The sequence below is a fragment of the Oncorhynchus masou genome, chromosome 9 (genome assembly GCF_036934945.1).
Source record: "Oncorhynchus masou masou isolate Uvic2021 chromosome 9, UVic_Omas_1.1, whole genome shotgun sequence".
NCBI classification, from domain to species: domain Eukaryota; kingdom Metazoa; phylum Chordata; class Actinopteri; order Salmoniformes; family Salmonidae; genus Oncorhynchus; species Oncorhynchus masou.
The window spans coordinates 35,142,480-35,167,555 of record NC_088220.1 but is presented as its reverse complement, the minus strand read 5'-3'; the positions used below and the strand labels follow the sequence as shown (position 1 = coordinate 35,167,555).

The window sequence follows — 25,076 nt, the reverse complement described above, 5'->3', positions numbered from 1 at the left end:
TTAATGCGCATTTTAGAATATTTGCATTTAAAGCTGTCGCCAGTTGGATGGAAACCTACAGTTGAAGTCTTAAGTTTACATACACTTCTGCTGGAGTCAAAAAAACTCATTTTTCAACCACTCCACAAATTTCTTGTTAAAAAACTATAGTATTGGCAAATCGATTAGGACATCTACTTTGTGCATGACACAAGTCATTTTTCCAACAATTGTTTACAGACAGATTATTTCACTTATAATTCACTGTATCACAATTCCAGTGGGTCAGAAGTTTACATACACTAAGTTGACTGTGCCTTTAAACAGCTTGGACAATTCCAGAAAATGATGTCATGGCTTTAGAAGCTTCTGATAGGCTAATTGACATAATTTGAGTCAATCCCAACCATGAAACACAAGGTGGCAGCATCATGTTGTGAGGGTGCTTTGCTGCAGGAGGGACTGGTGCGCTTCACAAAATAGAAGGCATCATGAGGATGGAAAATTATGTGGATATATTGAAGCAACATCTCAAATGGGTTTTCCAAATGGACAATGACCCCAAGCATTCTTCCAAAGTTGTGGCAAATTGGCTTAAGGAAAACAAAGTCAAGGTATTGGAGTGGCCATCACAAAGCCCTAGAAAATTTGTGAGTAGAACTGAAAAAGCATGTGCGAGCAAGGAGGCCTACAAACCTGACTCAGTTACACCAGCTCTGTCAGGAGGAATGGGCCAAAATTCACCCAACTTATTGTGGGAAGCTTGGGGAAAATTACCCAATACATTTGACCCAAGTTAAACAATGCTACCAAATACTAATTGAGTGTATGTAAACTTCTGATCCACTGAGAATGTGATGAAATAAATAAAAGCTGAAATAAATAATTCTCTCTACTATTATTTCACATTCTTAAAATAAAGTGGTGATCCTAACTGACCTGAGAAAGGGACTTTTTACTAGGATTAAATGTTAGGAATTGTGAAAAACTGAGGTTAAATGTAGTTGGCTAAGGTGTATGTAAACTTCCGACTTCAGCTGTAGCTCCTAACACTAAAACAAAAACTGAATTGAAATAATATAACAACTAAATGGAAATATGTTTATACACCTTCAACTAACAAAAAATGTGCATATCAGGTCTGAAAACTAACTGAAACTAAACTGAATTTCTAATAAACATTGAAAAACATATAGAAATAAAAACTATTATATAAACACAAAACTATAATATCTTGGTTGGACGGAAAGCCAGGGAAAACATTGTCTTTTTGCGGGTAAGATTAGAAGCCACTGAGAAGGTATTTATGATTTAGCGAATGGCAGTGATGATGACAGTGATTTCAGTCATCGGGTTAAGCTACTCACAGTATCAACACCACAAAGGTTATTTAAATATCCAATATCAAAGTTAAGCTTTCTTGATTGATTCTCATAATCATTGGTTCTCTAGAACTCTCACTTTCCCACTTTTACCACAATAACAATGTATTAAAATTGATGAGGTTCATACATGAAACCTTCCGTGTGAGGTTTTCATTTATCTTGTGGTTTAACTGTCAAGCCTTGTCATATCCGAAACCACAAATCTATAGAATACACCAGTTTCGTGTTACCTTGATGCAAACAATTATCCCCACAAGATTTTTCGGATTTAGTACTTTCAACCACTGCCTTTTCTTTGTACCAATAGATTTGGGGCCGTAGATGAAAAGTATCAAAGAAAGCTAACATGCTAAGAGGTAGAATCTGTGTGCACAGACTGCAGAGAGGAAAATGAAACCTGTATAGATGCTTAGAAAGCCAGTCCAAATCAAACAGACACCATGCCAAGATTTTGGCCTCGGCCAACATCCATCATCCAGCCAGGACTTTATTATGAACATGTTTTGGACATCTGATGATTCCAGAAAGGTGCAAGGAAGTTGGGTTTTTGGGATGTAATTGCAGTCAGAGGGCCAGACCAGACTGTGAGAGAGGATATTAAAAGGGGTTGTCCTTTAAGGGTGGAGGGCGGGTTGGACTATGTCGTGTTTGCAGACAAGGGATTTCATCCTCAGTCCAACTGATCCACAGCCAGTTCTGAGGAAAGGGCTTTTCTGTTCCAGCCTAGGCGTTAGCTGGTACGCTCACAGGGTTGGGGAGTAACTGATTGCATGTAATCGGTTACATGTAATCTGATTGCAAAAAACTGTAACTGTAGTCAGTACGTTACCAGCTAATATATTGTAATCAGATTACAGATACTTTTGAAAAACTAGATTACTTCTTGGATTACTTTTAAATTGTTGTTTAAATTCATTAAATTCAGCATTGAAAATAGGCCCAAGTTTAAGTTTGTTCGACCTGAGCGAGTCTGACCACAAGTCATTATCATGACACACCAAATGCATTTGATGGATCATTTTTGTCTTCTTCTAATGCCTCGTAATCCAAAAGTTACATTACTGATTACAATTTTGGACAACTAACAGATTACATTTTGAAAGTGACCTACCCAACCCTGTACGCTAATAACGTGTAACTACCTTTTTCGTGAACTAAGGGAAACGGGAAGTTCGCACAATGGAAGTTATGGCAAATACTGTATCTCACGGTCCAATATTTTAATTCAATCTGGTCTTTACTATCAATAGACGCAACAATATCCAAATATTATTCCAAAGGAGAAATCTGGAGAGCAATACTTGAAGCCAGAGAGATGAACTCGGGACTTACTGGATGATCATCATATGTGGATTAATTTTCTCTTCCGCCCCAGACCAACTTGTTGCAGTGCCAAAAGCCTCTCCGCTTGTGGAAATCAGGCCTGGAGGCAGAGTCATTAACAGCTGCACACATCACAAACGCACAGTACAGTCAATCTCAACGGAGCTGTGGATTCCATGTGTGAATGAGGTAATTACACCAATACCTGCCCTATGATAATGCTATGGCTCATTTAGTTCTTCCTACAAACAATTCCCAGGCAAAATGTATAGTCGGAGAGGAATTTTCCCCAAAGAATCAGGGAAGTTTGTGCTTCTCTGTGCAGTGAGCGGAGGGGGAGGAAAAACATTGGATAACACCAGCTGCAACGGATCAGAGTTCCCCTCCTCACTGCTATAAGAAACCCCTTATTCTTTTTGATTTATTGCCTCAGGAAAGTTTGCCTATACAAACGACTTGCGGGATTCCTTGCTTGCCTCCATTCAAATGGGACATGAACCAGAAAAACAGAAAGAAGATCCCTGGCAATGTATGCCATCACTCGACAGAGAATAACCTAACTCTCGAGCCTTTTGGACAAGACTAAAAGTGTGTATTAAATGCCAAATACCAATTGTTCTGGCAGTCAAAGGACCTCACAGGATGACTTGTGATAACCTTCTGGTAGCATCATGCAAAGTGCACTACACTTCCTTGTAACCCGAATGGATGGATACAGTCTCAGCCCCGCAGTCATTAAACTCATTCCCCAGCCCTCACGTCTCTGCCATATGGGATGCATTGAGCTATGACAGCAGCTCCGCTCTCATCCTGAACCAGGCACAGAGAAATCAGCCTCTTTCCAGGTTTTTCTTTTGCCCACACAACAGGAGCAGAGACCCTGATTTGGCAGCAAGGATCATTTTGAGGCCAAAATGTGTAAAAAAAATGTGTCTCTTTCATAATCCGAGTGTACATCATCATTGTGTTTATTATTGTTACCGCTATTATCAATCATGTTCTATCTCTATTCAGACAGGATGCAGGTATATACACATGTATCGTAGTTTGAAAATGACCATGAATTGCAGCTGCAGTCTAGTTCTCTCTCCCGCCGGACCTCGAGTTGGTTCAAGTCCGGATAGATTCTTTATTGTACTGAAGAGCACCTGCGTTGCATCCTCATAGCAAACAATGGCAAGATTGAGTGGCCGTCAATAGGCCCCGCGGTAATAACCCCAAGCTCCCTGACTGCAGTAGCACTACTTCACCATAAGTACATGTTCAAAGTTATTGAGCTATTTGTTATATCTAAGAGCAGCTTCCCACCAAAAACTCCCCATGCTGTACTATGCTATCTCGTGCTTTGAGAAAGCCAAGATGTCTCCCCAATAACTTTCCAATCCAAGTGTAGTACATCAGTGTTGATAGCAAGCAGCGGAGTAATGACATCACCAATCACTATTAGGAAGCCTCCTCAGAGCATTTATTTCCTTGCATACTCTTAACACGACGCTGTGGTTCAACTCCTCCTCTAAACATTTCACATAAATTCATGACTCACACTTTTTCCATAGACTACTGCTGCTCTCCCACACACATTACAGGGGCCTTTTGCCATAGTCTGTACACTATGGCATTAATGATGTCGTAAATGAGGACTGTGTTTGCCTGGGTTACGACATGTCATGGAATAGGGCCACACTTAACATAATATAGGTCTTATACCAGTGTAATAACCAGTGTAATTGTCACGAGGTGGAAAAGTGACAGGTTCGTTTGGGTCTGAGGTGAGCAGGCAGAGTGAGGAGGTAGACAACCAAAGCCATTTTCAAAGATTTAATAAATACATATAAGGCATGGTTTCCAACAGTTTCAAAATGTACTTTTGCTCACATGTCAGTTACTGGCCATTCTCTGGCTGAAGAACACATTAGAAAAATAATACATTAGAAAATGAATACACAAACAAACCAAAAAGACAAACCAACAGGGGCGTAGGAAGAGGTGCAGCCCAGGAGGCCATTTTCTTCAAACAGACCAAAGATTTTTATAACTAAACCAAGATAAACCACAGCTTGTCGTTTCCAATAGGAACAAATTGGTCATAGTGGGCAAAGCCAAGCACGTGCTAGTGATATCCTATTGGCGCGTTCTAGTATATGTTTACATATTTCCGTTAGGGAACGCTTACTCTGTGAAGTGCGCGTATGCAATAACTCAATTCGCCTTTGCACTCCTTCTAAACAGCGCAATTTTTAAAAACCTTTACAAAGGGTGAAGTCTACAAAACTTTGTCCACTCTGTTCATAACAGATTATAGTTTTGGGAACAAAAAACTGTATTGAGATCAAATGTTTAATTGATGAGAAAATGTGCAGAATGTCGTCAAAAATCCCTCACATATCATCTTCTCCAACTGCCCGGCAGTAGGCTTCCTCTCACTACCATATCTGGTAGTGAGTGAAAACTCCAACCGGATGCTTCACATTTATACATCCAGTGAAATATCTGTCTCATGGTTCTATCTGTGTCACAACCATCAGTAGCCACCAAACGCTTGCCACATGCTCTCTGCAAAACAGGGCTCCACTATGCCTCTGGACTGAATCCCTTCCTGTCAGCGGCTGCCTGGAACACAACCACAAGGGGGTTTAAATACAAGTAGGGAACATAAAATTAATCAATCAGGTTGCTTCCTGCATTAACAAAGTAATTAGTCACACCTGTAAGCCTGTGACATAATTACCCTGTAACAAACTAGTAATAAGTAAATACACAGTCATTCAAGTCCACCATATTTCAGGAATTCTGACTTAAATTGGTCTAAAAATGTTTGTATTTAGTACAGAAGTATATGTAAAAACGTGTGTAGGCAGTGCTTTTTGTCTCAAGTGGAAGACCATAATAGGCAAGAGTCCATGGATAATGACACTTTTAAATGAACACATTACCGTAAAAGTAAATGTAATTGAGAACAAAATAGGCTAAATGACACTGTATGTTTCATGTTGTCCCCCTCTGAAATGACCCCTCGTAACCCCTAGAGCAAAAGGCTCTACAAAAACGACAGATGTGAAACTATAGATCACGATCCACAATAAGAGCGGAGTTAACCTTGGAGGTCTGGGGAGCAGTCCGGTTCAAAGAACATGGGTTTTGAGCTATTTGTTTTGGGAGGCTGTGCTGAACAGGACCTGCTGATTTTCCAAAGCTATATCTCAGCCATGGCCCTTTTCCTGCCCGGGTTCAAAGGTCACTGTTGTCTGTTGCCATAGACACAATATAGGGAAATTATCTTGCTTTCCAGCTAATGTGAATATTTGCACTCACAACAGATTTCTAAAGGGAGCGTTTATGCTTAATAATAGGTGCAAGGAGTAATGATGGTTGTTGGTGGTCAAAAGAAAACATTAACAGAACAAGACAATGGTGTTTTTTATTCAACCACCAATGCCAATTTTGACAGGAAAACAGAGTCCTTTTTATTGCACTACTGTTTATGTTATCTTAGGTGGCCTCTACCATACAGAATCCCAAATCATCCATTAAACAAATACACATCATAAACTATGCATGGTAGGCATATCCGAAACGCTTTTCCGAAATGCTTTTCCAAGCCCAAATCCACTGGCAACTTTTTTCCCCTGAATGGTCTACCTACAAAATTACATGTTGGATGAGAGAGTGCCTATTCTTCCTTATTCTTCCAGTTCTCATGCCTCACACGTGTCCTCCAAAATGAAAGGTTTTGAATGGACTTTTCCCCCCGTTTTGAAGTACTGATAAACAGCTGAAAGCCGATCTTGAAGATGGACATTGAATGTGATGTTTCGCAGTCCAGAGCAATACTTCTTTTAATGTGTCCGTTCCTCAATGACCAAGTGTCTGAGTTTGAACTCGAAGAGGCCTGATTCTAATATGCTGTACAGTGTTTGACAAAGGCTTCAAGGTGTGACATCAATCTATCTTGGATATTCTGCAGCACAGAACAACGATCAGACACATCTGTGCTTGTTTGAATAGCATGGACTGGGCCGAGCCTATTGGCTTTGGATATTGTGTTATATAGGATTTTATACTCTTATTGCTCACACTTCAGGCCAATATTGCATTGAGAGTATAGACATCTTTTCTCTGCAATAATTGTTTCCATATTCTTGGTTCTTCTGGTTAATATTGTTAATATTAAGCTGGGTTGTTTATTATCTTAGAAGCTCAAGAAAATGTTTCCTGGTAAGAAAACAGCAGCTGTTGGTTCAAATCCAGATTCTGCTGCCATAAATAATTTAGGACTATAAGGGCGAGTGCAGGTTTATGTCAGATAAACACAGGTTGTGTGGGGACAATGTATGCTCATTATTACGGCCATGTTGTTCTTTCCCCTTCAACTGCCATGTCTAAGCCAGCATTAGCACAGCCAATGGTGTTTGCCCTCACATTAGGACTGCAACTCTGCAGTCTTCCCGAAGCAAGAGTCCGCCAAGAATCCTAAGACCCAATTTTGGTTTCCAGCATCAGTCCGTTCCAATGGACAAATCAAGCCATTTGCCTTCAAGGAGGAGGGCGGAAAATGCACGCGGCAGTCCATTTCAAAGGTTTCTGTTTCTATTTCTTCGACAAACCTACTGAAAGATGGGGTGTTGTTTGTCTTTCTTTCTTCAGAACTTATGGCCCGATATATCTGTTGTGTCATTCCAGATCTTCCAACCTTCTGTCTATACTATAATAACACTGAAATTCATATATGTTCTCAGAGATCCCAGTGTCACACAAATGTGAGCCTTTTCCCTTGGATTCACACGTTGTCTCCGATGGAAAAGTTGAAGAGGGGAAAGGCCCACCCAGGATTTGCAAACACACCTCTCACTTTCACCTGGCGCCCAAAAACACAGCAGTCATGCTGATTACAGGTTTACAGCAGATCTCAATTAGTGTTATTATTGGGTATGAGGCCGTTTTTCTCATTACAGTCCTCTGTGTGATAATTTCATTGTTTCCACACTCAGGCCTTTGTCCAGGGAGACTTTTATTAACAGGCTTTTTGGTTACGTCACTGAGAGGATTTTGAATCGCACACTCCAGAATGTCCAGAGATGTTTCGCCAGCCAAGTGTGTATGTAATTATGATGGAGCATTGCGAGTTGTCAGAGCATGTGTGTGTGTGTGTGTGTGTGTGTGTGTGTGTGTGTGTGTGTGTGTGTGCATGCATGCCTATATGCGAGATAATCGTCCTGTCATGTCAAGCCCATTCTCGGCAGGACAATTGACAGCTGATGGGGGGAGTGAGGTTGGGTTCTTGTGAGTGAGGGGTCCACTGCCTCCCAAATGGAGGACAGACAGACGCTGGAAGGACAGACAGTGGGCCGCTGTGAGAGCTCTGGATCCGCCTGAACCTTCCACCTTCACAGAGGTCACAGCTTACAGTAGGAACGCAGCCACCTTAGTCCGATTCCAATAAATGCAACTTCAAAGCCTCCTCGGGCTCTGTCCTCCATCCTTTACCAGCTCTCAATATGTTACATTCTGGCCTTCACTCAAATCGTGATTGCTTCCATAGTCAAGAATTAGATTTGGGGGAGTGTGATTGTTTTTGGGGAAAACACTTGTTTCTTTGGTAACTATTTTGATGTGCATGACAATAATGACAATAAAATAAAGGAGTTACTGTTTTCACTAAATGGATAAGAGTGCTCAGATTTGGAACGGCGTGACTCCATACATGTTTCTATGCAACCTGGATACTGTCACTTTATTGCAGTCTATTAGAAATGAATAATATTTTATCCATGTTAACCAAGTTAACAATAATCTACTGCTTAGTTAAAGTTGCACTATGCAGAAATCGCTCTGCCATTTCCTGGTTGCTAAAAAATTCTAATACTTTGTCTAATTTTAGTTTATGTGACAAAACAAGCTGGTATAGTGTAGAGAATCAATGTATCATCTAAACCGCTGTGAAATATATTTTCCATAACCAAAAATATTGTATTTTCAGCCGTTTGAGGCTGGTGTACAAAACCGAAAGTAAAAGACGCAAAAAAGAAAGTTAAGAACTGGAAGCATAGAAATAGAGCACATATGCCACTTCTTAGACTGGCTTTCAATGAGAATTACATAACTATAACTCACATTTCGATATAAATTTGATTGGTTCGCACAAAAACATACATATTGCCACTTTAACACCATAAAGGCTTCAGTTAACAACCACAGATTCACATACAATAGCTATGCAGCAGAGACATCGTTAATGTATTTTTTTTTCATTTTTAGTCATTTAGCAGACACTGTTGTTTACAAAGCATTTTTCATTTTTTAAATTTAACTAGGCCAGTCAGTTAAGAACAAATTCTTATTTACAATGACTGCCTACCCCAGCCAAACTCTAACCCGGACGACGCTGGGCTAATTGTGCGCCGCCCAATCATGGCCGGTTGTTATACAGCCTGGACTCAAACCAGGGTCTGTAGTGACATCTCTAACACTGAGAGGCAGTGCCTTAGACCAATGCACCGCTCGGGAGGTCTGTGACAAATACAATGTGATTTGATTTGAAACAGACCTCTGTTTTTTCCTTTACAAGAGCAATTATAGTTGGGCTAACTGCACATCGGCAGATTTTTCACCTCGTCGGTTCGGGGATTCGAACCAGCGACCTTTTGGTTACTGACCCAAAACTCTTACGCGCTAGGCTACCTGCAACCCTAATCACCTCCAATCTGTTACACCAGGGTCTTTCCACCTGAAAAAGCACCACAGAAAGAGGTGTTCGACATCCACTATCTCAGATTGTTCTGAAATTATTTTTTGTAGTTAGTAACAGATATGATTAGCATTGCAGAAACATTATTTTGTTTAAATACAATTTGGTCTCTGAGATATTTAGCTAATTGATTGTACTCAAATGTGTAATTTTATTTATAGGATTCAGATAATATTGAATAACTATAGTACCCAACATCCAATTTGGACCAAACATACCAATTGTCAGAATCCACCCACAGACCCCCATGCCAATCCCACCCCAACAACCAGTATACAGTATAAGTTATCTTGGTTTGACAAGTAGTATGAAGCTGTGGCTTGGGGGTATTGCTGCTCCATACTATGTAATGTATACCCCTGTGAATCTGGTGATGTTTTTTCCCCTGTTAAGAGAAATTAGTAAACTGATTTGCTTTTATGGAGGACTAGCTTGAATTGTGAGGAAGACCACACAATTTATTTCATCATGAGCCAAATCTATTGGTTTTCTACCCAAAGCTGCAAAGAAAATGCTGTGATCTATTTAATAAACACAATAGACCAGCAAAATCGAAAAGAGTGTGGAGGTATAGCAGGAATAGCGGCATCTAGTGGTCAAAACTTGGTACTTTCCCACTCCTTTCTGGTAAATAATGCAAGCGACTTCAATTACTAATTTCTCTGAACACGGTGAAAAAAACCTAACCAGATTCACAGGGAATACATTACATAATATGGAGAAGCAATACTCCAAGTCACAGCTTCATTCTACAAAAAAAATTGCTACTGTTTGTTGGTTATTGGCATGGGATTGGCATGGGGTGTGGGAGGTCCGTGGATGGCTTTGGACAATTTATTTGGATTCCCCATGTCTTACTCATTGGTAGGAAAACGTTTGGTCCAAATTGGATGTTGGGTACTATATTTATTGAAATAATCTACATCCTATAAATTAAAATGGCCAATTTGGGGGCAATAAATTACCTTCATTTCTCAGAGATAACATTTTATGTATACAAAATAATGTTCCGGGAATGCCAATCGTACCTGTTTCTAACTACAACTTCAGAACAATCTGAGATGATGGGTGTTATAGCTTGCTGAAATGTCATGGAACGACTCACTAGTCTTCTCGTGGCAAGGGCATGGATCATCTTGTTCTGACAGATTTCCTAGTGTTGACCCTCCCCAGCAGCAGGCCCAATTTCTCTGTCTGTGTATAGAAGCAGAAGGTTTGAAGTCATCATGGTTGGACCTTGGAATAATATATGTTGTTCTACCCCAGAGTCCAGAGCCAACTACATCCCTCTGTTCAACATCCAGTGGACTCTTCCCGCTTTTTACTGCCAAAAAGTCTCCGCAATGTCTGTTACTCAGGGGGTGGCAAACGTCAACCGCTACCCCATGACTCCAATCCATAAAGGTTCATTGATAATGAAAATACCTGAAAAGAAAATACCCTTTCATAAATAAAATTGTAAGCCTAAACAGGGAGGATTTAAAAATCAGGGTATGCCACAAAGAAAATACACAGGCCTTTAGATGAATGGATATTCTTTATACACAGTTCTATAATTGTTGTTTCTCTTTGGGAAGCGTGTGGGCTTTGTCGAGTTGGGCCTTAGCTCTGTGACAGAACCATATAGGATTTACAGTAGCAAGGTAGTCCCTTTTTAGTGTCCATTTATTCAATGTGTTTTCAGTGTCTGACACATTTTTATATCGTAGATCAGTGTTTCTGAAACCCCACCCCCATCCCTCCACAAACTGGCACCAGTTACCTATCCATCAGTTACTTTGCTGACACCAATTCAATCATTTCTCAAATGCTATTTTTAGGAATCTAGGCCCTCAACGTATGGACACATTAGCTAGCCAACTCCCTGATACAAAAAAAACTGTTTCGATGCAAGTGGGGAGGGGTTTATGTTCTTTTATGTTCTTCAGCTATTGACGACCTGATAAGTGTCAACAATTAGGTGTCAACACGTCAAAGACAACAACGGATGGGAGATGATGGAAAAGATCCAGCCAGAGTTCAGATCAAATCAAATCAAATTTATTTATAAAGCCCTTCGTACATCAGCTGATATCTCAAAGTGCTGTACAGAAACCCAGCCTAAAATCCCAAACAGCAAGCAATGCAGGTGTAGAAGCACGGTGGCTAGGAAAAACTCCCTAGAAAGGCCAAAACCTGAGAAGAAACCTAGAGAGGAACCAGGCTATGTGGGGTGGCCAGTCCTCTTCTGGCTGTGCCGGGTGGAGATTATAACAGAACATGGCCAAGATGTTCAAATGTTCATAAATGACCAGCATGGTCCAATAATAATAAGGCAGAACAGTTGAAACTGGAGCAGCAGCACGGCCAGGTGGACTGGGGACAGCAAGGAGTTATCATGTCAGGTAGTTCTGGGGCATGGTCCTAGGGCTCAGGTCCTCCGAGAGAGAGAAAGAAAGAGAGAAGGAGAGAATTAGAGAACGCATACTTAGATTCACACAGGACACCAAATAGGACAGGAGAAGTACTCCAGATATAACAAACTGACCCTAGCCCCCCGACACATAAACTACTGCAGCATAAATACTGGAGGCTAAGACAGGAGGGGTCTGGAGACACTGTGGCCCCATCCGAGGACACCCCCAGACAGGGCCAAACAAGAAGGATATAACCCCACCCACTTTGCCAAAGCACAGCCCCCACACCACAAGAGGGATATCTTCAACCACCAACTGACCATCCTGAGACAAGGCTGAGTATAGCCCACAAAGATCTCCGCCACGGCACAACCCAAGGGGGGGTGCCAACCCAGACAGGACGACCACATCAGTGAATCAACCCACTCAGGTGACGCACCCCTTCCAGGGACGGCATGAGAGAGCCCCAGTAAGCCAGTGACTCAGCCCCTGTAATAGGGTTAGAGGCAGAGAATCCCAGTGGAAAGAGAGGAACCGGCCAGGCAGAGACAGCAAGGGCGGTTCGTTGCTCTTTAAGATGGTAGCTTAAAGAAAGTAACATCTGCATCTGCACCTTGACTCATGAATTGTTATTTTTTTCTTACTTATCTTTCTTCTTTTGTACCTCTCTTGCCATTTGCTTGGAGCATCTTTTCCATCCCAGACAGCTGGGCTGGGTTACAGACTGCTTGACCACAGGCCGACAGACAGACCGGTAGATGCAGACGGTTCAATTCTCATGTCACCCGTCTGCGTGGCAGAGACACAGGGGCAACAGGAAAACCATTCGTGCCTACCGCCCCCACTTCTCTGCCCCTGTAATGCCATGGATATTTTTCACATTGCTACTACGGTCACTGTGCCACGCACCATATTTTGCGCCCCTAATTTGCGTTATTCAAAACATACTTCTTGAAAACCGTGTGAAGGCATGGGAGTGAGGTTTTCTTAATCATGTTTTTTGGAGACCAAAAAAAAGCAATGGGCCCCCTTTCCTTCCCTTGAAGGCCTTTCTGGGAGAGGATAGGCTGTGTCGTGTTAGTATGCAGGGACTCGGGGAGGCTCAAGTTTTCCGATTGTTTTGCAAATGTTTTAGAGTTTGTTGTCATACCTAATTTTGGGTGAAAGGGGAGGCTGCATTCCTGTGGTTGAGGAGACGGTCATCGGAATAGTCAAGGCCCTCTTCTGCTGGGGAGTAGACTACTGTGTGTTGAGCAGAGCAGCAGAGCAGACAGACAAGGTATCCATAGAGAGAAAACCCTGCTGACAGGGGTAGACAGGTGGGAAACATTGTAATAACATCGGAGATGGGGGTTTGTGTGTGTGTATGTCCATTTGTGCGTGCGCACGTGTGGGAGCATGCACACTTCCATGTTTGTGTGTGTGTGTGTGTCCGCGTGTGCATGTGGGCGTGCACACTTCCCTGTTTGTGTGTTCTGGCATACCCTTCTTTCATCTGAGCTCCCTGCTGCTGAAGAATCTCACTCAAAGTACTGAGTTCATATTCTCTTCAGCGTCATTAAGAGGTTATCAGGCAGCTGTGCACAGGGAAGAGAAGGTTCTCTATTCTGTCAAAGCATATTTATGTATAGGAAATAACTCGTATGTTTTACTTCAGCACACTGAAGTGAAAAGTGTTTTTAAGTGCCTTTATCTATAGGTTTGAATCTGCTTTACAAAATACGTCAAGATGTCCAAATAGAATATGCGCCTGTTGGATTTTTATGAGGGAGAAGGGGGGGAAAAAAAGAGGGGGGTCATCTTGAATTCAACTGATATTCTGATTCAGTGGACGTGTGGAGTGGAGCTCTATAATTGAAGACACATTTGAGAGACGTCTCAACAGCTGCCAAAGAGCACCACAGACAGCAACACTGGTGAAAGAGGGACCTCTACTGGCTTGAGCCTTTTATTATTTTTTTTGTTGTACAGACCCTCATGTTGTTTCTGTGCCGATTGAACCTGATAGCGAGATTGGCATGTATCTGGCATCAACTCAATCAAAGGAACCCCTTTAAAGGTTTACGACCTGGCTGACCATATTCTCATTGTGACAACTATTGTCATGGCTCTCTTCTACATTTAGTAACACATACGTGAGGGCTTATGCCCTATGGCAGACAGAGGCTTTAAAAGTCCCCTGTATTTACATATTTGTACCATGTACTTGAGCTTGTGTCCTCAAAAGTGAGTACATCTCAGCAAGAATATTGGACCTCTCTGAAATAATAGTAAAATAAATATTTTTACCCGACCCTACCCTAAACGCCAAATAATAATGAAAACATAAACTGGATAGCAGAGAACATGTCTACTGTTTACTACCCTCACTCCTAGGACAGACCAGAGCCTTAGATATGAGGTTCTAGAAACTGTTCTTCGTTTTGTAAGCATTACATGGCAAAGTAGCCAGAAGGTTGTGGATTCGCAGGGAAGGATAAAGGGTAAAAATATCTCCATCAACATAAAAGCACTGCATGAATCAATCATCTTATTTGCGGTCTGGAAGAAAAATATTGCTTTTATAAACACATTTCATGCAATTCTACCTCATTTTACATGACTGGAGAGAAGCAGAATCTTTTTTAATACCGCAACAGAGCATGACAACAAATGAGCGCATGTTGCAGTACCAACGGCGTTTGATTTCTATACAGGTCATTGTAAAAAAAGAGGACAGTCTAAGTTTGAACAAGTGCTAAAGTTGTCTATCAAGTGTAACAATTGAGCGGAACAGAACCAGTTACAACTGAAGTATCTGATCATCAATCAATTCAAGAAAAAAAAGCCATTTGTTTTTAACATAGCAGCCGCATATAATTAGGTGGGTCTATATGCATCTACTAGCATTTTCTAACTTATTCTATTTTATTTGATGATATTGTCATTACAAAACATGTGTTGACTGTGAATAGGGCATGGGAATATACAGTAAGAACATCTGCTAGACTAAATTAACAAACTAGGCATGCATAGCTCACCGCATGATCCTCAAATCAAAGACTTGCCAAAATCGTGTTTCTAAAAGTGAATTCAAATGCACTGTAGAATGACTTCATAGCCTAGCAAGGCATTTTTCTTGAATTATTATTTAATTGTAAGTAAAAAAACAAACTTTTTTTTTTTACATAAAACGTTACACAGCCTAAATATGAGATGTACAGGCATGTTGTTGAAGTGCTGTTGTTGATGTGTTTTTGATATGCTGGGCGCTCCTGCCAGCCTGTAACGTGTCACAAATGCTTCACAATTGGTTTCTTAAATGGAAGGCTATAGCCTTGAAATAATAATAATAATAATATAGCCTAAATAATTCATGTTCGTTCCTTCTTAGTTGCTCCCAACTGATTTAGAGTTAGCATGTAGTTTAATAGCCTGTTTAAAAGTTGATGGTCAATTGAAAGTGACTGAATCACACATTACTTCCCAAGCAAAGTCGTTTTTTTTTCTGAATAGGATGAAGTGCAGCCTCCAAATGTCATAAAGACAAATTCCATATGCACCAGAGGCACGTCTGTCAGCTTGTTTTTAGCATAAAAGCATTGATGACTAAAGCATTGTTAACTGGTTATAGATCGCTTTATATAATCAGGTCCATCCATTTTTTTTTTCACTGACACTGAGATATTTAAGGAGTCCATGGTGTCTGGAGGACTTGGCTGACTTGGCAGACAGTAAAAGTAGGATTTCATCTGTCAAACAGGTAGACCTACCTGTTCTTTCTTGAATAGGAAGAAATAGGCTCCAACACAAAGCCTTTCTTGCTGTAAGTCGCCTAAAGTCAAAATAACAAAGGAAAGACTGTTTAAATGAATTAGGCCTCTTCTCGAATGATCCTACTTTCAGCACCCGTGCGCTGTCCATCTTCGCAGCTGCCGCTTCAGAGTAATGTAAATTATGCATATTAATTGAATATGGCTTATTGCGAGGTCAATAACTCTGATAAATAGCTTCATCCATCTGTCAACTATAGCAGTAGCAAGCTTACCTCCGGTCCTCCTCCTCATCTTTGCGCTCTCTCTCCAACTGATCAGGACATCAGTAGGCCTAGTCCGGGCACACGGATATTGAATTCTTTGGACAAATAAACAAATGTTTTCAGAAGAAGCCTTTGACTCCCCTGCTGAAGTGTCACCGTACACAGCACAGCCATTGGTTAGGCAGCACAAAAGGGTTTACATCAGCAAGAGCAGGGCAGGCCGGGGCTCATGATTGGGCTAGCCTATTCATTGCCGTGTGTAGTTTTATATCCATCCCAGCAGCGCAAAAACTCAGGAATGACATTTTCTTAGAAATATAACTTTGCCATGTGCTTCTCTGAGCATACCCTTATAAGGCTAGGCCTATAGTATAGGCCAGGGCTACTCAACTCGTACCCTATGAGGTCCGGAGCTTGCTGGTTTTCTGTTCTTCCATGATTATTAGTTGCACCCACCTAGTGTCCCAGGTCTAAAATAAGTCCCTGATTAGAGGGAAGCAATGAAAAAATGAGGTCCAGAGTTGAGTTTGAGGGAATATGCTATGGGTCATTTGATTGAGACCACACTCGGCGCACCCCATATTGCGAGCCTATCAGAGAATCAGGGATGAGTGGCAGCATCGGGCACGCAGAGATATAATAAGCAACTAATTCTCAAACACTGAGCAATATGACATTTAAATCGATTACAAATTACATGACCCACCCCTGGACTCATTTTTTTTTAAATACTCACTGAAATTGAAAAAGCATAACCTTCCCCCATTTTCCTCTGGGTAACAATTGTGTAAATTTCGACCGCTCCCTTACTAGTTGTTGTTTATGGCCATCACGTGAAAAATAATTACATCTATTTAGCGGGAAATCTACATTTTGCCATAACGTTCAAGAGGTTTTAAGTAACTAAACATGCCAACATTTGCAATCTTGTTTATGACGGCACACCTTATGTCAACATTACATTTGTTGTGTGTAACAAAGCAGTGTTAAAAAAAGGTTCTGCAATGCTTATGAAGCGTTGATACCCAGTATCCTGATACCCAGAATCCTCCTGCTTTTATCAACACTCTACAAGTTGGTGGACTATCATCGTGATTTAAGGGGTCCTGAGAAGAGCTTTGCAGCTGGTCCATCTAGCGGAAATCGCTCAATTCTGCCTCTTGGGCAAGATTCATGAGAATAGAACGTCAACTGGCCTGAGAAGAGGCCTTACTATGCACCATGATAGATTTCCCCAAAGAGTGGAGGGGGCGGTAAGGGCGGGAGCTCGTTTTTAATGGACAGGAGGAGGGAGAGAGAGGGAAAAAAGGGAAAGGACAAGAGCTATAAGACCCCCCCCCCCCCCTTTAGTGATGGCTGACAGAACCTCCAGATTTTTTCCCCCCAGGATACTTAGCAGGCTCTTCCCTCATTCCTTCTTTTATTGTTGAAAAAAATTCCAGTTGGGTATCAGGAGTGGGAGGCTCGGGAAGATGAAAAGAAAAGAAACACCGCTGAGCAGAAATGATGCTTCAGAACCTGCCTGGCACTAAGGTATTTAGACCCTGTGAGAAAATAGATTACAGATGGCTCCTAAAGTTGCAGGGCAAAATATCTCCAGTCTGGTGCACCTTGTATCCCTTATGGGTGCCAGCCAGATGGAATGACACCTTGCTGTTTTCACGTTCAAACGCAAATTCAACTCATAGCAAGTCATTGTAGTAGACAGGGTTCCAAAAGTGACTCAGAGGTATATGTTACTCAACACCTGGAATGACATATGGAGGGATGGGTACAACTCTATTGCACACAATTCCATAGCAAATCCAAAAGGATTATAACAAGCCAAAATGAGAGGACTAGAAATTCAAAGGTAAGGGAATGTATCATACATTCCTGAGGGTCATATACTTTATACTTTAACTTTAAACCTCTGAGATTTTTGTTGGGATCTCAAAGTCATAAAAAATCATCACATTCTCTTGTGATTTACCGACCATTTGCAAGAATATTGGCGATTTATACAACTTAATTAACAATGAAACATGTAAGGCGTAAAATCAAGCACTACTTCTTGCCAGGGTAAATAGACAATTTTGCTAAAACTAGGCCTACGGTCCTTTGCATAACACATAAAAAGTCCATCTGTCTTCTAGACACACTAAGAGTTGGAGGTGCGCTGACATACGTCTTATACAGCAGTAAACAGAGTCGTTTCTCCCCACCAGCTGAAGGTTGCAATGACCCAGCCTACGTCACTTCACCCCGCCCGTGGCGGGCGTCCCGTCACCCGTCACCCCCCCCCCCCAAACCCACCTAGTCACCCCCCAGTCACCCCCGGTCAACACCCGGTCACCCCGCCTACTGTAAAATAAGCTGCTCCCGCTCGCGAACAGTGGGGGTCAACGGTGTGTCAACAATTCTCCGTCGAGCCATGAGTCCTCGCCAACCCCTTCTCTGTTTGCACCCCGAGCTCTGAAGGAGCCCCTATCCTCTTTGTTTGGAGAGCGCTATCCTCTTTGTTTGGAGAGCGCTCATTGAAGCTGGACAAAAGGGAGCCGCTGAGGTGGAGGGGCTGTGGGTGCTTACTAGCACACTGGATATCAACGCCACTACTATCCTCACTTGACAGAGCCACTCACTTGTTTTTACTGAGCAACTGTTCTGCGGCTGATGTCATTGTGAGTTTAAGAGTTTAAGACTAAGCATAACATCTTGCTTTCGGTAGTGTTGGTGCCACTGGGATGTTCATGTGGAAGCATAGCGCCGCGTGGGTGTCACAGTTTGGCCGCGCGGCCCCTCTCCAAATCCCAACGCCTAACCCCTTGTGTGTGTTTACGCACTCCAGGGTTAAACATTTATATATCCCTCTAAACACGGTGTCAAACAACCACATCATTCCACCTCGTTGTGTATTAACATACAGACGACGACTTTGTCTTTTCCTCCACGAGAGGCAGAAAAAGCCCCCCAAAACATCCACAATAATGAATCTGGTCTAACCAAAAAGTGAGACCTTTCAGTAAACAACTTTCACCTCGTTTAGGGTGAAACCTCATCTGTGAGATCGTGAGGAACCAGACAGGTCTTAACGTTCTGGTGATATTTTCTCTTTAATGAGCAAGAAACCTCTGCCAGAAGCCATATGTCTGTCGCTTGTTAGAACCAGAGGTCAGGAACGTGTTGAGAAGTGAAGTGTTTTCGGAGGAGACACGTAGAGGCATTCCTTAACATGAACCCTGTGTCCCCCATAAAGTAGAAACATTTACAAACAATCGAACAACTCCCAGCCACTTCTATTTACAACCGCTAGGTGTGGACTTCACGCTTAGACAAGCAGACGAATAGACAAACGCACATTACACACACACAGCAAAATACAAGTCTCTGGGTCTCACTTTTTTTTTTTTGGGGGGTTATCCTGGTGTTAAATGTACATGTGTTTTCCCTGGCTGCGACTAAGGTTAAACATAAAAATGCTATTCTTGTCATACTTCTAATGGTGCCATTAATAAACCCTATAAAGAGTGCTCTTAGAGGTTGGGTTCTGCTTGGTCGGGTTTATAACTTTTTATTGTGTGCAAATTCAACGAGTTTCCAGCTGCCACACATAGTTAATCCTTGGCTACACCTTTGCCTTCCAGAACACCTTAAGGTCATGTGACTTTACACCTGGCGGTGACACAGAATCCTCTTGTGGGTGACATAGAAAGGAACTAGACCACGTCTTCGAAACAAACCCCTGGCGAATTGGTGAATGAGAGGAGTGAACGTGCATCAGCGCGTGTTGTTTTCTGCTCATCAGCTAGAGTCATCATCAGGATTGGTAGAGTGACAAGACAATCTCAAGTGTTTTTATATGTTTTTCCTTGTTGATTACTATGTTCCACCAGTGTGTCTGGAAATAGACAATGACCGGAACGTGAGGCCAAACAGGAAAGCACTGTGCAAAAGACATTAGACTGTGACACAGCTGCATATCACTCTCCAGTACAGTCATGGTCATGGAGTGTTTTCAAGACAGGAAGCCCAGCGGTTAAGAGCGTTTGGACAGTAACCAGAAGGTTGTTGGTTTGAATCCCAGAGACGACTAAGAGAAAAATCAGTCAATGTGCCCCTGAACAAGGCACTTAACCTCAATTGCTCCTGTAAATTGCTCTGGATAAGATCATCTGCTAAATGACGTAAATGTCAAATGTAAGACAGGTAAACAAACAATGATAAAAACAATAGAACGGTGAGGTTATATGGTTCTTCGCTACAGTTGGATTGCAAGCAACAAACCAAAACTGAGGAGTGCCTACGATGGGTTGAAGAGAGGAAAAAAAATATTTCATGGTTTTCTAACCTCGGGGAGGTTTTTGGTATCCGTCGACAGCGTGCCCCCTCTGAGAATGCACAATAAACTATAGGTGAGCCCAGCCAAAGGCAATGAACATAAACCACACACACACACCTACACAATTTACAGTGAGAAGAACAAGCATTCTGGAAAATTCTACATCTGCTTTCTCTGCAAACTTTCATATAAGTAACGGTATGATATTTTTTTATCTCCCTCAAATTTAAGAGTCACAACATGAGTCCGGTCTCCCGTGTGTGAATCGACCGTATAAATCATGCAAAAAGTAATAGATTTTAGCATGGTCGCTTGTCTCGCTTCCTATATCTCCAGCGGCTCGGCTAACTTCCTTTTCTCTCAGGCTCACTAGAGACTACACTAGAGACGAAAGAAACGTACACCTATTTAGGTGAGGCGCTGGCTAGCGGAGTAGACACTTGAAAAACTAAAGGAGAGCGGCACACTCTAGGAGCTCAGATGCAATAATTGAAATAACCTAATAACCAACGTTTCGACAGAGAAGCTGTCTTCATCAGGGTATAATGACAAACACTGCGGGGTGACTAGTTTATATGGTGTCAAAGGACACACACAAGTGTCTGTAATCATGGTCGGGTGTGGCCTGATATCATTGGTTAATTCTCAGATATCAAAATAACATACCAAAAACATAAATGATAACATACGATCATAGATACAATTTGGCTACATAAGCCTACAAACATTATTTACGATGGATAGCAAAATCACAATAATCACAAGAATGGCTATAGATCAAAGTCTGCATATAGGAACAAGGGTCTTTAAATTAAAGATCTAGGCAACCTCTCATTTTAACAATAAAATGTTGAGGTCATCCCCTCTCCTAGGGAGGGTGACGTGTTCGATGCCGATATAACGTAGGGACGAAATAGTGGTTTGCTTCCAAAAAGTGGGCCACAACTGGATAAGTCAAGTTTAGGGCCAGTCAGAAGGGAACAAAGCAATGAGACCACTAGCAAATACCTACTCCAGTCATTAGTCATCACTTTCCATTGGTTTAGAAGAGCAGCCTGTTGCCTGGGACACAGCCATACAGAGCACAGACTGCCAGAGAAAACCAGAGAGATCCATGCCCAAGAAATATCAAAATTCACTTAACATAAGATTCCCTAGATCCTAGGCAGTCATATTACTCATGTCCATTTAGACCAGTGCTGCACAACTCCTGTCTGTAGTCAGGGTATATTAGTAGTACCTTCTCATTCATTCTAAACCTTGCCAGCGAACTAGCAGTCAAACTCATCAATTAGTAATACACAGCAAGACGCAACTCTCTACAGCCCCTGAAGACTAGAAATGTGCAACCTGTGGCCCATGGTTTGGACAAAGGCAGTGTAGGCTATGCTTACTCGGTGGGGTGTGAACTGGCTGGGGAAGTCCTCGAATACAGCCCTCTCCATTTGTCGACCTGGGTTTGCAGGTCAGCCATCTCATCTGATTCCCATTAGGGAATTCTGCAGAATTGGAAAGGGAAGGAAACAAGTTCACATGGACATGTGTGACTGAGAACATCCTTTGTCTATAACCGCTGTTCCTAATTACAATAGCTATGTCTAAGATAACTGTTATGGGCACTATTTTGCTGTCACATAACTGAACTGACTGTCAATGGTATGACTGAGGAAGAAAAACTGATCAAAGATAAGTTGTTAAAGGAGGCCCGAGCTCATTGAGGACAAATTGCTGTTACCTGTCACAGTGCTGGCTGTCAGTGTCCACTAGGGGGCAGCACAGGATCTGGGTGTGGCTCTCTGAGCCCTGTGAGCTCCACCTCAACTCCTCTACCTCCTTCTCCAACCGGTTCACCTGCTGAAACAGAGCCAGTCTTCTCCTTTGACAGGCAGTCTTGGAGTCTGGAGGTTTTATTCAGATATCAAATCTGGGGTTATGTACTTACTGTGTCCGTCCATCTGTCTGTCTGTGCTACTAACCAATGACAACAGAGTGATGGGTAGAGCATAGCTACCTCTTGACGCAGCACATCCAGTAGCGCTGCTGTTCACGACCACTCAAACTGCTCCTGGAGCTTCCTCCGGCTGCCCTCGATTTCCCGCTGCAGTTCCTGCACCTTCCTCTGGTTGGCGCTGCACAATTTGTCATTGTCGCGCTGCAGTTCCTGACATTTCCTCTAATGGGTGCTGCGCAACTCCTCCATCTCCTGAGTGCTGGCGCCTTAGCGGCACTGAAGCGCTTTCAGCTCCCATATCGGACAAAAACACATTAAGAGTGTTAAAAGTGAACTTATTAAAACCTCTATGGGATCGGTGTGTCCCCCCCCCCGGACAGTTGAGCTAACGTAGGCTAAAGTGATTAGCATGTGGTTCTAAGTGTTAAAAGTGAATTTATTACGGTGTCACTTGCATTTAGAGATGTTTCTAATATGTGGTGTTAAAAAAAAATCCATTTTGCAGCATCCTTCCTGAATGTTGCAGGAACAGCCAATATATCCAACCAATGCTGACGTGATTTTCTTGCACTATCAATCATGAAAACATTCTTTTTTAGGAAGACTATGATTCCCCAGTTTATCTTTCACGGGCAAACAATGAATTTCAGCTCTAGGAAGGGTTTTGAGCTGAGCTCATGAGGAACTCCCCTCTCTCCATCATCCCCATAGTGCCAGAGTACCGCTGGAGTCACGATGTGATAACATATTCTGACCGTCAGCCAACTTTCCAAACGGGGGATTCAAAGTCAGCGAATTACGGCACAGCATGCTTAAGGGCGTGTGTGTTTTCGCTGACATAGAATCACAAATTCAAACTCAATGTTTTTCTTTGACGTGTGACAATATGACTAGCTGGAGACATGTTCGACATGTTTTTAAAACAGTGGGGTACGGCTTCACTTTGTGTTTGCAGGAGATGGTAATCAAAAGTTAGGAGTTTCATACATTTTTATGTGTCTTTGCTGAGACTGGCTCTACTACATTATGTCCATTTGTACAGCTGGCTTAATACTGCTGCCATTTTTTTAAATAGTATGTCTTATGTGTTAAACATTCAGGGGGGTTGGGTACACACACACAGCCATTTTACTTGCCATTTCCCACAGTGCAGAGCCGTGTTGGCCTACCTGTACAGCTGCGCTTGAAGGCCCCTTCGTAAGTGCAGCCCTCTGCAGGGCCTCAGTGTGCAGCTCCTCCACCAGGCCTTCCAGGTGCACCTTCAAGCTCTGCCAGTGCCATAGCTCCAAGTGGACCTGTTCCAGCTGTAGGCCCAGAAGTGCAGCATCTCTGGAGCTCTCCTACACCACAAGATGCACCCGTTGCTGCAAGAACACAACCAGATCCTTGGTGAGGGCCACATAAACCACGCAGACAGAAAGACAAGAACACAAAAGATATGTATTCAACACATGCTATGGTAAAGACTGTCAGAAATGGGAGGAAAGTTCATGACATTTCCCTTTATTGCACCATTAGTATTCACGTCATCCACTAGACAGATTCTGGAGATGTTACCAGAGTATTTTCCATAAAAACCTATAGATAAAGGTGGCTAGCAAGCCCATACTTGATAGTTGTAAATAATTCAGATTTGACAGGAATGTGTCAAGGCATTTTGTATAGCTTTGATTGCATTGGAATGTATTGTTTTTTGCATTGAGATTCTACGTTTTGCGAATTGAAGGTAGACCCTTAGAAAGATATACTAAAAGTAATTGATTCCTAATCCATGCAATTAAGATCACTTTATTCGTCAATTGTAGGATCGGTACATCCGAACATCACACCTGCGGGACAGGTACAGGATGGCAACAACAACTGCCCGAGGTACACCAGGAACGCACAATCCCTCCATCAGTGCTCAGGCTGTCAGCAATAGGCTGAGAGGCTGGACTGAGGGCTTGTAGGCCTGTTGTAAAGCAGGTCCTCGAAAATAAAAGAGAGCCACACACTCTAGGAGCTCAGATGCAAAAAATGTATGACCAACTTTTCGACAGCCAAGCTGTCTTAATCAGGGTGAAGCAGGTCCTCACCAGACATCACCGGCAACAACGTTGCCTATGGGCAAAAACCCGCAGTCACTGGACCAGACAGGACTGGCAAAAAGTGCTCTTTACTGACGAGTCTCGATTTTGTCTCACCAGGGGTGATGGTCGGATTCTCATTTATCGTCGAAGGAATGAGCGTTACACCGAGGCCTGTACTCTGGAGCGGGATCGATTTGGAGGTGGAGGGTTCGTCATGGTCTGTGGCGGTGTGTCACAGCATCATCGGACTGAGCTTGTTGTCATTGCAGGCAATCTCAACGCTGTGTGTTACAGGGAAGACATCCTCCTCCCTCATGTGGTACCCTTCCTGCAGGCTCATCCTGACATGACCCTCCAGCATGACAATGCCACCAGCCATACTGCTAGTTCTGTGCGTGATTTCCTGCAAGACAGGAATGTCAGTATTCTACCATGGCCAGCGAAGAGCCATGGTCAATCCCATTTTGCATGTCTGGAACCTGTTGGATCGGAGGGTGAGGGCTAGGGCCATTCCCCCAGATATGTCTGGGAACTTTCAGGTGCCTTGGTGGAAGAGTGGGGTAACATCTCACAGCAAGAACTGGCAAATCTGGTGCAGTCCATGAGGAGGAGGTGCACTGCAGTACTTAATGCAATTGGTGGCCACAAGAGATACTGACTGTTACTTTTGATTCTGACCCCCCTTTGTTCAGGGACACATTATTCCATTTCTGTTAGTCACATGTCTGTGGAACTTGTTCAGTTTATGTTTCAGTTGTTGAATTGTCATGTTCATACAAATATTTACACATGTTAAGTTTGCTTTAAATAAACGCAGTTGACAGTGAGAGGAAGTTTCTTTTATGATGAGTTTATATATGTATCAGCTTATTTATTGCTTTGTTTCATGTGT

At 42.4% G+C, this 25,076-nt stretch overlaps 2 long non-coding RNA genes across 2 annotated transcripts; both read right to left on the bottom strand.

Moving 5' to 3' along the window:
* Nucleotides 1–12,490: 12,490 nt before the first annotated feature.
* On the bottom strand, nt 12,491–15,923 carry LOC135545209 (uncharacterized). Its single transcript, XR_010456426.1, has 3 exons — nt 15,856–15,923; nt 15,581–15,642; nt 12,491–13,130 (listed from the first exon to the last, which is right to left on the bottom strand). It is a non-coding gene; the product is annotated as an uncharacterized LOC135545209 (long non-coding RNA).
* Nucleotides 15,924–21,565: 5,642 nt separating this feature from the next.
* LOC135545208 (uncharacterized) lies at nt 21,566–22,678 on the bottom strand. The gene is made up of 3 exons (XR_010456425.1): nt 22,176–22,678; nt 21,900–22,062; nt 21,566–21,663 (listed from the first exon to the last, which is right to left on the bottom strand). It is a non-coding gene; the product is annotated as an uncharacterized LOC135545208 (long non-coding RNA).
* Between the last annotated feature and the right edge of the window lie 2,398 nt (nt 22,679–25,076).